A 13,746-nucleotide genomic window follows, 5' to 3' on the forward strand; every position below is an offset into this window, starting at 1 on the left:
GAACCATTCCCCAGCCTCGGCATACCTCGTAACCAGTCCGTTTATTCGTGTGATACTCGGCTTTTCTGTTCTTTCCATCCGCTTCGTGAAAACAACCATAAATTATTTGAAAATTGACCTAAAAGATCCTATACACTTCCTTTGGAATAATGTGCATGTTAACTGTGTTCAGTATTCAAAACACGGTGGGAAAGAATCACTTCCAATTGCCGAAAGAAGCCGAAAGATCAGTTTTTAAAACGGGCTTTCACAGAAAAACGCAGAGATAGATCATCAAGCGCTTAGATTCTTTTAGGTGAAAGGAGATAATAATGAAGAGGACGTGAGATATTTAAAAGAAATAACATGGCTCTGATGTGTCATTGATATGAAATGAGAACTGAAACTCTTTTTGTACCTCTTTTTTAAACATTATCGGTGTCATGTCTAATTGCAGTCCTTGAACTTGATAAGGTATCTCTCTGGCTATCACACTGACAATGTTTTATCAAATCGTTTTATTACAGAGTTCCTTTTATTCCGCGTTGCTCTTCACAAAATTAGATTAGAGACGCACCCACAGATCAGAGATTTAATCCGAATGATTCGCCATCTTTATAAAAATCAAAGGAGAATCCTTTATTTGAATTTTTTGACTGTATATCGTCCTGGTTGGCATTTTCAAAATTATTTAGGAGAAAATTGCGTTAAAATAGATTTTCCCAAGTTAGGTTTAATAATTTGCATCAAAAGTTAAATAAGTAATAATTCAAACACAAAACAGAATCCTATTCGGTTGTCCAGTATATAAAGAAAGCTAGCAAAAGTATTTATGTAAATGTATATATCGCTCACGCCGTTATTAGCTTGAGTATTTGTTTTTTGTTTGTTTTTTGTGCGCATTTGTTGGCTTTGCTTTCGCGTTTTTGTTTAATTGCAGAGTGAGGAATCTGAGAATGACATTCTCCTGGCTTTGCATCGTAAAACAAATGAACTACTAAGGAACTAAGGTGTAGTTTGAATAGTAGCTTTTAGTTTACGACTAATTTTAGATGAGATCTTTTATAGTAAATATTATCACTGAAATGATAATGACATTTGTGATATTTATCTACATAAAATATTATAATATAAATTATAATTATAATAAAAAAAAAAAAAAAAAAAAAAAAAAACAAGCAATTGTTTTTGCATGACACACAGTGTTATATGTTGCCTTCCAGATGGACAATAAATTTAGTTGGCTGGTAAAATATTTCTAATATACATTCCTTAAATATTTTATTGACACGAGCTGTCGTACTTTAATATGTACGTTTTCTCGCTCCCCTAGTACAGAATGACCCCACCAGCCCCCAAAACCCCAGGATCCTAACAGATGAGCCCTTAACTCCAGTGTGTGGTATGGAGCCATTGCGACTAGAGGCCAGCTGCTATTTTATCCAATGTTTTTTCTTTTTTTCTTTTTTTTTTCAGTAGTCACTCTTCTGTTTTTGTACACGCAGCGTGTAGGATCCTAACTGCCTCTTTGGTAGCCCTCCAGCTCCAGCTAACGCGATCCTAAATGCAGCGGGACGGAGTGGTCCGGCGAACAACACAAAGTGTGTATGGCGAATTTGCTTAAAGTGCGGTGGCGTCTACGCAAATGCAAGTGGCAGGCAACACCAAGGATGTTTTAAATGGAAAATCGGGCATTGTGGGAAGAGTTTGCTGCCTCTGACCCTCGCTGCTAGCAGACAAGCAAGTGTGAAATCTGTATGAAAGGTAAGCAGCTGATAACATTACCCAACAAAGGCAATATCATCTTCCCCCCTCCGCATTTTTCTTTCCACCATTCTCATCTGTCTCCGTCGATCTTAAAATTTTTTTTTTTTCAACCCTCTCTTTTTCCTCTGTATTCGCTCTTCAGTTTTGTTTTGCCTTTCCCTACTTATTTTTCTCTTTAATTAAACTGTACAAATTAGAAATGGAAATTGGCGTTCTGTAAACAGTGGCGTAGGAAGGACTGGTGTTCTATTGGCTTCTGTTTTTTTTTTTTTTTGTTATCCCGCTCAGGATGTGGACTGCACTGCCATTGCACAGCTGTCCTTTCATTTTCAAAGCTTGTTTGATTTTTCTAACCGTTTTCTAACCCTCCACCCCACCCCACCCCACCACCCACTTCTGAGTCTCATCTCACACTGTGATCACATCCAGCTCTACGTCTTAATGTTTACTGAGCAATTAGGAGCAAAATCACTTGTGCCTGTGGGGTCTGTTGCCATAGTTACAATAGGGTTTTCAAGGTCTATCATCTGGTCCTCAGCGTCCTCCAATCAGCAGCGAGCGCCGAAGCTTCAACGTAAAGTAAAGATGCACATCTTTCACCAACACAGTAGTAAGGACCCGAAACAGATCCACGAGTATTACAAAGTAGTCTGGAGTGGCAAGTAGGCGACTGCGTCCGGTCATGGCGGATCTTGGAAATCACGGCGGAGGAGACACCCAGCAGGAGAGGCAGGTGAGCGCATCGTCCATTTTGAGACTTAGCTAAGACTACCCCATGAAACAAGCCTGAGACTGAGCTAACAAGATTAGCATTAAGCGCCAAACAATATAACTGAGCACGGGATAATAAATTTGGTTGTGGTTGCATGGACGATGGCCATGCAAAAGAATGAAAACAAAATCAAGCATGGCTGTACTTCAAAAAAAAAAAAAAAAAAAATAGCGGGTCAAAGGCTTCTTAGATCAATTTGTTATTCGGAAAAAGCGCGATCAAAGAGCTCCAGCCAGGCTCTTGTTCAGTTCTGATACATTTTTTCCCGTTGTAAATCGCGAAAACGAGGACCTGTTGAGGAAACTTAATTTGATCAGTCAGAGTAGATCTACGCGTTCGTCTTTTTGTATGCAGAGCTGTGTGTGTGTGTGTGTGTTTTTTATAAAATTGGCCTAGATTAATCATAACACTCCAAATCTCATTACATGGAACATCTAAGAAAATGGCATCTTCAAACACCTCTTTGGACGGAAAGCGGGGGCTTTAAATTCAGGCCTTCATCAGATCAAAGGCCTCAGATCGGGGATGAATTTTTGTTTTCGCCCGATACGTTTGGAATCGAGCATGCTCAGAAGCTATCCGCCATGGTGAGGCGTAAGCAGCCAGAACTCCATATTTCACGCCGCCCTCCTATCAAGCGGCCCAGGAGCCTGTCAATATGGTGATATGATTTCAGTAGGAAAAGAGGACCTCCCTTCAATAACAGTCTTAAAAGGAGGGTAGAGTTGAAAGCAGAAGAAAGAAAGGGACGATGCAGGGAAGAGGCGGATCGCCAGCTGAATCCAGCCAATATTAAAGATGGCGGCTGGGCATGCCGCAGACTGCGTAGCACTGGACCCAATCTGTGGATAGACAATTGGAATAGCCTTCGCTCCAGTATAGGTACCACACACAGTGCTGACCCCACACGAACATGGTAGGTGCAGCGTTTGTGTAATATTTCACCACCACGTGTAATACCTGCTCGTACTTCTCGCTCTGAATCTCGCTATCTCTTATTTTACCGTTCTTCTTTATTTACGGCTTACATTTTTTTTTTGTGTGTGTGTCAACACTTAGCTATGCTTCCTTTATGACTCTCATTTCTTTCTTTTTTTTTTTCTTCAAAGCTAGCACATCAATTGTTTTGACTGCTTCAAGCATCTCAAACTGGAAATAACGACAAAATCTTTTGTGTTTTTTTTCCCGTCTCTCCATGCCCTCTGTGCTCTGTGTGCGTTGTTCAATTTGACAAAGTCTCCACAATATGAATCTTTCGTCCGTTTGGCTTGTTAGACATACCTCTATATCTGAAGCGCTACCTCCAAACTAACAAAATGGGGGAAAAATTGCATTTATTTTGTGCTTTTCTTTATGCATATGGTAACATTAATCACTGGCTTCAGTATTAAGTAAACTCCAGGCGGCAAATCATTTAATCCTCTGTGCCTAATCCACTTGGTGGATTGTTAGCCACGATATATTCAGCAATGACAAAAGATATCAGCAGGACTCCAAAATACACTTTGACAGGCTTTCGCTACCTCTTCTCCCCAGACTCTCGGACACTTAAAAGAGCAGCTTATCAATACACCAAAGACACCCTCTCTTTATGATGTCCCAATCATTGAAAATAGCTCAACTATTATTTAGCGGACTGGGCTTTTCTCTCAGCTTCAAAGAGCCCCCAATACTATCATCATTTTTTCCCCCTTTTTCTGTCTGTCTTTTGTTTGTTTTTTGTGTCTGAAAAACTTCAATATTTTTTCAATTATTAAAATTTATTAAAATGTTTTGTTTTCTACCATATACTGCTACTAGGACATTTTTAATTGACTTTGACTTGTTTGGTGGAATATAATTAGACATTTTTGTATGTATAAAAAATGCACAGTTTTAACATCTAAATGGGCTTTTGTCAACTGATCATGCCCCATAAAAGATAAGCCCGATTTAAGCACAGCCTACAAGGAGGCCTAAATCTGGACTGGCAGCTGTAACAAAAACCAACAAGAGAAGGATTCTGAGGGAAGAGAATGCTTTTTCCTGTCAAGCAGACTTTTATCATGACATCAGAATGAATTCTTTAGTAGTAGTTTTTTTTTTTTTTTTTTTTTTTTTTTTTTGTAGATGTGATTTTAATTATTTATACTGAAAAGAACAGAGGAAAAAACCTAAAACATAAAAGATAAGAAGGGATCAGGTCTACATTAATTTATAATTTATAATATATTGATTTTTCTCTTGTGCATTTAAACTTGCACTGTGCTGCAAATGAATAAAAGTAGAAAGAAAGAAAGAAAGAAAGAAAGAAAGAAAGAAAGAAAGAAAGAAAGAACGAAAGAAAGAAACTAACTAACTGACCATCTATTGCATATATAAAACTAGTAATGCGCTCCAAATGTTTTAGTTGGTCAGGTATATAACCTGTTGTTCATAATCATAATAATGATAATAATTGTTATTATTTGCACCCTCATAAATACGAATAATTTGATGATTATAATTTTTATTTCAGCACATAATGCTTTAAAAAATGCACATGTAATTCAACCCGCCCGTTTGCAAGATATCTCGGAGCCTCTGTGATTAGAGGCCACAAGAACACCTGCAGACCCACGTGCTTTTCTTCAGGGTCTCATTCATCCAACATGCCTGTCATCACCTTTTTATTGAACATATGAGGTCCATATTAATTTGTCACAGCTCCTAAAATGGTTAATACCTAATCACCCACACCAGATTTAATAACGTTGTCCCATAAATTTTTATTCCTCACAGCTTTTAATGCAGTTTCATTTAGTCTGACATGAAGTGTCAATGCGATAAAGATATTTGTTACAAGCAAATGAATTTGTAATAAGTAATTAAGCGAATTAAAACGAATGGAAAAATTCAGAATATTTAATAGTCAAATAGGAAGTTAAAAAGGTTTAAAAATGATATTATGTAATGTAATTTTTTCTTACTAACGTAAGGATAATAACTTGATTGATTGTGTCACTAAATGTAGAATGTGGCATGAAGTCGTGCTAAGGAACGTAATGTTGCATTCGACTAACGATTTTAACTCATAATTTCCGATTAGGAATAAACAGAAAAAAAATACTGTAACAAAATGGAATTCCTACTCGGGACAGTCTCCTCGACCCTAAGCTCAGCAATTGACATCACTTCTCAACACTTGTTACCTCTAATTGAGTTACACTGTATATACATATAACACAGACATATTACCGTGTTAAATATATTACACTGACTTTGAAGCTGACTATTCTGAAAAGATAAACATAAAATCACTCATCAGTTAACAATAGATGAAGATACAGGCATCTGTGGTTTTTATCCGACTTTGTAGTCTAAAAGGATGTCATTTTTGTATTTCTGAAGGAATGTAATTCCCACTTTTTTGAGGTTGGGTCCAATGCAGTATAAGTTCTGTCTCCCAAATAACTAATCCTATTCCATTTACATTTACAGCCTTTACAGATGCCATGACAGATGTGACATCTGACTAGTTAAAGAAATATACATTTGAACATGTTTAGAAACGTATTTCTAGTTGTGACACCCAAAAAAAGGTGGGTAAATACCTATCTATAAACATATTTTGCATAACTCTATCAGTGTAATTACGTTTTGATGACATTTAGGTTTAAATGTTATATATAACAGACTTATAACAGAATTTTAAAAAACGTTAGTGATGCAGCAATTACTTGAAAATAAATTCCTTTCAGTATTGTTATTTGACTTTGGTTTCTGTATCCCAAAACTGTGACAAGGATGTATTTTGCTGATTCAGCGACCTTAACGTTTATTTGAGGATATCATGACATAGAACATGCCTGAATCGAAGAAAAGAGATATAATGTTATAATTTAAGTTTTATGTTTTTATAATTTTATGAACTAGTAAATGTTTATCTTTAAAAGTCAAACAATGTATTTTACTCTTTTTAAATCACTTGATTGCATCCAGTACTTGAATCCGAAATTTTTTTGTTTGTTTGTTTGTTTCCTGCTTGTACAAGCATAAGGTAAAGTAATAAAGTTGATTGTAATGTGTTTAATTACAATATAATTAAGTGGATGACATCATAGGTGAGTGCATTTATTGGCCTGCTGTCATGCTCTGGGTCACGTACCACAGCATTCCTTTTTTTATGGGGCAGCCTGTCTTTATAACAGACCATTGCTCTTGCTGATAAAGACGTACCAAAGTTCTGTATTTGTCTCATCAGCCAAAACCTTTGGAATTATGTTATGTATAGGGAAATACATGAATGAAGTGTTTATTGTCTGACCCCCCGCTACTGTCTCGTTACCAGAGTGTTTATGAAAAAGCCACCAATGAGAGAGCTACTTTTGTATTTATTATTTACAATATATATTCTACATGTTCACCCTCACACTTTCCCTTATCAGATGTATCATGTTTTCAGGGGGGATTTTGCTTAACATATTTCTATTAATATTTTACTTTTTAGACATTATGTGACAATGTACAATTATTGAACGTGTAATACAATATAACCAATTCCTCTTCCTCTTCTTCTTCTGTGATTTTTTTTCTTCTTCTTCTTTCTATTATTATTATTACTATTATTAATAATAATATAATTATTTATAATAATAATTATTATAATTATTAATAATAATTATTATTAATAATTGTATCATGCAAAAACTGTTTTTAAACCAACTGGTGCCCTTTAAATATTTGGCAATAAAAATACATTAAAATATCAAAAATAAAATAAAATACAATAGAATATACATATAAATTCGTAAACTTTTAACTTTTCTCATTTATGTTTAAAAGTTTGGTGATACTTTCAAAAAGCAAAACTGATGTTACGTAAGAAACATGTAATATTTACATTATAAATCCACTTAGACTAATATTAATACTAACAAGCATGTTAAAAACCAAAAGCATCCTTGGGAAAAAAATTTAAATCAAAAATAAACATATATATATATATAATCAATAATTATGGCACTGACCACTTTAATTGTTGGTCATTCATCATCTTTGAGAATGATCCAGAATGCATATGTACTCAAATGATTAGTTGATATTTTTAATTAAACTTGATACACTTACATTTCACTTTTTATGTTTCAGTGTATGCTATGTCTATGCATTTGACATTTCAACCAAGTTAATATCACAGTTTAACAAGCTCAGTGTCAGAAAGAGAAAACGAAACAACAAAATGTGGTTAATACATTACAACCCACATGCATAAGGTAATATATGAAATTAGTAAAATGTCCCCTCATTCTGCAATTGCTGTCAAGACTATTAGCTGCTTTATAAAGGTACAGGTACGTGTCCTGAAATTGCACCTGTCACATCATTTGTCTAGATGTAGCAAGGCCACTCAACAGGTAGCTGATTGGCAGCTACAGCTGCCAAGTCACGAACTCTGTCAAAGCTGCTGATAAAAAGTTTCTCCTGAGACTGCAGATTGGAAGAACAAAGCAAGAACACTGTTAAATGCAACCATGTGGCCATCCTTGGGATATTATTAAGCCAAATGACTTTAAAGGGCATAATTCCTGCTAAGCTACTGCCCAAAACAGTTCTTTGTAAGAGCTCCAGTGTTAAAGATTAATTCTGGTTTTCGAACAATTACCAAATATTTCTCCAATCTGCACGATCTTGCCAAACCCCCGACTTTGTTCCAAATGCCTTCATTTTCTCTTTTTCCTCTTGATTGTTTCCAAGTGGTTGGTCAGAGTACTTGCCCTGAGTTAGTATGCACCCGTGGCCATGTGTTGGCTCGCAGTGGGGGGCCCAGTGATCAAAGCCAGGCCTCAGGAAGGGCAAGGATAGGGTTGAGTTTGCAGCTGCTGGTGCCATCTGATTTGAATGCTGGCCGAGTGGACCTTATGCTATTCAGTGGGCCAAATATGGAAGGCCTGTTACTCTGTAGAGGGTTTGCAAACCTGTCACAATCACAAGCAGAGTTCTGTGTTTTGTCTTGTACGTTCTTCATACTAGAATATGTCTTGGCATATGTGGTGCTAGTCAACATAGAACTGTATATTTCAAATAAAACTGTACAACACATTCATAACATGGAAAAAAATTTATCCAGAAACTCCTGTTTTCTGTAGGGTTTCTTTTGGGTATCTTTGTGAATCTTCAGTATATGAGTTCTTGTTTCTAATGTATTTTAATACTCTAGATTTGTGCACTCTGTTGTTTATAATCTCTCTATTTGAGAAAATTAGAGTTTGATAAAGCTCCCTGGTCTTGGATGTGCTAAACACTTCAGTATGCAGGATATACAACTGACATTTTAATACTTTTGCCAACATTTCCACAACCTCTGCATGCAGTCAAACACACAGGACTTCAGCTTTCTTGGATGGCCACAAGGCTTAAGATTAGTTGTTGAATCTAGCAAATTAACATACTCAAAACATCCGTATATTACTATTTATAACTCAGTATGAATGAATTCTTGAATCCGATTGGACTGCCTTATGTTTGTATAACAGCACAGCTCAGAAAGCAATTTCAGCTCCAACATCGGCATTTTATATTAATGTGCTCGTTTATAGTAATGCATTAGTTTTAATATGAGTTTATATGTCTCTGAATTGTTTCTAAAGCAGCGGCTCATACACTGGGGCCTGTATTGGCAGACTCACCACATAATCTGATAATAAACCGATTTAAAAACGTTTTGTTTAAAAACTAAAATGTTTAATCATTTATGTGGAGGCATTGTTCGGAGACATTTATTTAACAATTATGGAAGGAGACTCGGGTCTTAATAATGAAAAAGGATATATTATATATATATATATATATAATTATTATTATTATTATTATTATTATTATTAATATAAATAATAATTGTGACTATCTTAAAAAAAAATCCCTCTAGAATGATTAAAAATCTATTTGTCTGTCTGTATATCATATCTATATGTAATGTAGTTAATAACAAGAAAGAGCTTGTCCTGGATGTTCCACAAATTTTAATTCTTGTAATAAACCTAAAATGTGCAACATCATTAACTAATATATTCAAACATTGTATTTAATGCCAAATTCATGTGGCATACGTGGAATATCACCCTTTAAATTTTTCATTTATACAAAAAAATAATTTCCTTATAGGTGACTGCATGATGTGAAACATTGCATTATTTTTGGAAAATAGTCTGTTGTGTGTGACAAAATAACCTGAATAAAAACTGTATAAACTAAATCATAAACATGTTTTCTTGTTACATGCAGTTCTTTTTAGCAGTCTCACTATAAGCTATGATACTCTCATTTCAGTTAATAGTCTTTCTTCCCATGAAGGCAAAATACTCACTAGTTTAAGTAAATTAAAATTAGCATTTCTGGCATTAATATGGATTAATATTTTAACATTACAGTTTTTTTCTAAAGGGTAACTAATTTGTGCCTTCAGTAACCCCAAAGCCTCTGTTGTGTTGTATATACAGTATGTAGATATTCAAATTGTTCTCATATAAGGACAAACCCAAACTTGAGGTATGGCTACAGTACAGATCAAAAGTTTGGACACACCTTCTCATTCAAAGAGTTTTCTTTATTTTCACGACTATGAAAATTGTAGATTCACACTGAAGGCATCAAAACTATGAATGAACACATGTGGAATTATATATGGAATTATATACATAGCAAAAAAGTGTGAAACAACTGAAAAATGTCATATTCTAGGTTCTTCAAAGTAGCCACCTTTTGCTTTGATTACTGCTTTGCACACTCTTGGCATTCTCTTGATGAGCTTCAAGAGGTAGTCACCTGAAATGGTCTTCCAACAGTCTTGAAGGAGTTCCCCGAGAGATGCTTGGCACTTGTTGGCCCTTTTGCCTTCACTCTGCGGTCCAGCTCACCCCTAAACCATCTCGATTGGGTTCTGGTCCGGTGACTGTGGAGGCCAGGTCATCTGGCGCAGCACCCCATCACTCTCCTCTTGGTCAAATAGCCCTTGATGCCTTCAGTGGGACTCTACAATTTTCATAGTCATGAAAATAAAGAAAACTCTTTGAATGAGAAGGTGTGTCCAAACTTTTGTTTGTACTGTATATCTAGGGTGCTACAGGGAGATTTTTTTACAAAGAAAATGTTTATAAAAATAGTTTTTTTTCTGCTAAGTTTAACTACAAGGAAACAGGTTTTTTTAAACTACTAACTACTACCAGTACTTACATTAGGATCCTACAACTTGCCTTTGCTATAGTGCTAAACAATATAGCAACAATATTGTGTAAACATTTACCACAAAATTGACTTTAGAAAATATATTACTAAAGATTTAATTTTACATGTGTACAGTGAATTCACGATTATCATTATAGTTTCTATATTTCACATAATTTTCCAGATATCAAAGCACCTTCATATCTCTGTTTCAGATACGAATGGATATAATACACAACCAGGAATGGCACATTTCTCTGTTGATAGTCAACTTTGTACCTGGGAGAAAGCAGAAGATGCAGTCTTTACTGGCACGTGATGTCTTTACTGGACTAGAGATGGTCTCTTTTGCCAGTGAATGGATATTCGGCGGAAGCCTGCCAATGCAAGACAGAAGCATCAACTTCCCCCAGGTGAGGTATTTTACATTCAATTTTACAGATGCCTGTTTTAAATATGTCTAGATCACATATATGGTGTTAGTTGAACACAAGCTTACTAGCCTATTTAGATGTGGGTCTCTTTTTTATTCTTTTTACACTTATCTATAATTCACTTCTATAATTAGTTATTTTTGTAGTCACAGATTTTGCAACAAAGACAAATGTCTTAATTGCTGATATTGGAAAAGCTTTCTGTTCAGATTTTTTTTTTTATCTCTGGGAGAAGATTCAGTGTGTGATTGTCAGTGATTTGTAGCAGTGAGTAACTTTCAGCTATGGCAGTCTTCTTAACAAAGTACTTTGTTGCTTTTGTTTTTCTGTACCATTAATCGTATGTTTGTCCTACTTTAAGTAGTGCTGTTATTGAAAATATTAATTGTCTGCAAATGGTTTAGGATCTTTGAATATGTAAATTAATGGTGAATTAATACGTTTTAAGATTTTATGAAACTCACTTGGTCCTGAGTGTGTTAAACATTCTTGTGAAACAGAATAGGAGGAAGGAAAACAAATGGGGATTTATGTTAATAATAAGAAAATTATCGGGAAGTACTCCACTTTGGGGTGGTAACGGTAACTCCGCTTTGTGTTAGACCTCATCACAACACCCAATAGTGTATTCATTTCTAAAAACAGAATTCCCTGTTGCACCTTGTGCGTAACCAAAGAAAGTAGTCACTCACCAGTGTCACTGCTTGTAGCATATATGTAGCAGCTGTAGCCACTGTAATGTTATAATGGTTTACTTGGCATATCTGTTTATGGCATAGCATGACAATGTGGGCAGAAATCTTTTTCAAAGGCTGTAGATAACTTTGATAACTGAAGGTATTGGCTGAAAGACACATGAGACTACAGTAATAATTATCTGTCAGTTATCCAGACTCATACATCATAAATTTATAAATATCTGATCTCTGAATGGCTTGACAGATCACTCATGATGCTATGTTTTAATGTGTTATGTTATGGTGTTCATATTTATTTCTAAGTAAGAGCTTTTAAGCTTTCTTTAGTACAGTAGCGTTAAAGCTGTACCACCACAAACATCTTTGGGGTACACACTAAAGATTTGTGGTGGCATGTAGGGTATTCATAAAACTTATAGAACACATATTTTACATACTCGCCAGTCTGGTTTATAACTGCAAAGTTTTGCCATTTATTACAAATGTTTCCCTTAATCTAAGACATCTAAAATTCTTAAAGGTTACTTTAGGTTCCCCTGTAAAATACATTAAAGTACGATTGAAACAGCTTTTTTTCAAAATTATTTTTTATTGGAAAAATTTTAAACATCAAAACAGTTGGTAGATATTTTTTATATATCAATATTGAATATTTCTGTGTTCTTATTGCAAATTATATATTGGTCATAAACTTTTACCTAATTTTGATCTGAATGGCCACAATTTTTTTTTGGAAAAAAATACAAATAAAAATTTAATTAAACTCCTTATTTTCACACAAGGCATTTCTATACTTTAATTTTTAATACATAGCAAATATTTTTCAAACGTAAATGTATGTCATGCAATATCAAATAATGATTAGAAATGAAAGAATCTTGATATATTTTTCAATTAAATAGTGCATGAAAGGGTAACGTTATATCGATTTCTAAGGTTGTTTGCATCATAAAACCAAATATTTTAGCATCTGTATTTACCTTGTGGTAATGTTTTTGCATGTGGTTGTTTCAGGGAAAATTAGTGGAAGGTTGGAGTATGTAGACGACTTGGGCGATACCTAATGGCAGGAAAACTGCTGCTAATAGTGGAGAAATGCAGGTTTTTTTAGATGAGCTGGTAAAGTCATAAAGCGAAAGAATGACATTCTGCATTCCCCATGTCTTTGATCTTTTCACTATAAGGGCACGAGATTACTTGCTTGATTATATCCAGGTGTTGAGTAATAACTTATGCAGGTTCAGGGCACACAGAGAAACCTTCATTTTCAAGGACCACTAAATGTTTCAAAGCACCTGAAATACTTCTAGGCTCACGACGAACTTTGACACACATCACAGAGAATATCAAATTGCCAACTTGGAAATATGTACAAAATAAGAAAAAAACTTTTCTTAAGCTTAAATCTAAACACTTTATGTATCTACCATGTTTGTATGTATAGGACTATGGCACTATAACTATGTGAATGAACAACTATTCTGGTACATTACATGCTTTCCATGTTTGTGCAGACACTTTGTTTGCGCTTTTGTTTTAAGGTGCCAAACCAGGAAAATCTAGTTTGCAGCAGGCTTAGGTTACGATAATCTTCGTGAAATAAAAAACACCACTCCTAGGTCCATTTTTAACACTGTAGTTATCCAGCTGCTGGAGCTAGACTTTGCAAATTCCCCTTTGAATGTTAACTTTTTTAATGCGCCTGAATAAAAATACAGAAAAGTATTATGCAGTGGGTCTTCTTGCTTCTCTTAGGCTTCCTGGTTTGATCCCAAGCTCAGGATTAATTCTGATGGGTCTCTAACAGTTCCTCTGCTTTCCCCCACTTAAGCTGTTATGCTAAATTGGCTCTAGGTGCAAATGAGTGTGTTCATGGTGCTCTGAAAAAGACTAGCATCCTATTCAGTAGTTGCTC

The 13,746-nt window shown here is 35.1% G+C and overlaps 1 long non-coding RNA gene across 1 annotated transcript; it reads left to right on the forward strand.

Moving 5' to 3' along the window:
- The first annotated feature begins 1,196 nt into the window (after positions 1–1,196).
- Positions 1,197–11,088, forward strand: LOC310717008. Its single transcript, XR_014530715.1, has 3 exons — positions 1,197–1,743; positions 2,285–2,479; positions 10,915–11,088. It is a non-coding gene; the product is annotated as an uncharacterized lncRNA (long non-coding RNA).
- Positions 11,089–13,746: the final 2,658 nt, after the last annotated feature.

This window comes from Silurus aristotelis, assembly GCF_946808225.1.
Source record: "Silurus aristotelis genome assembly, chromosome: 21".
In the NCBI taxonomy this organism is placed as follows: Eukaryota; Metazoa; Chordata; class Actinopteri; order Siluriformes; family Siluridae; genus Silurus; species Silurus aristotelis.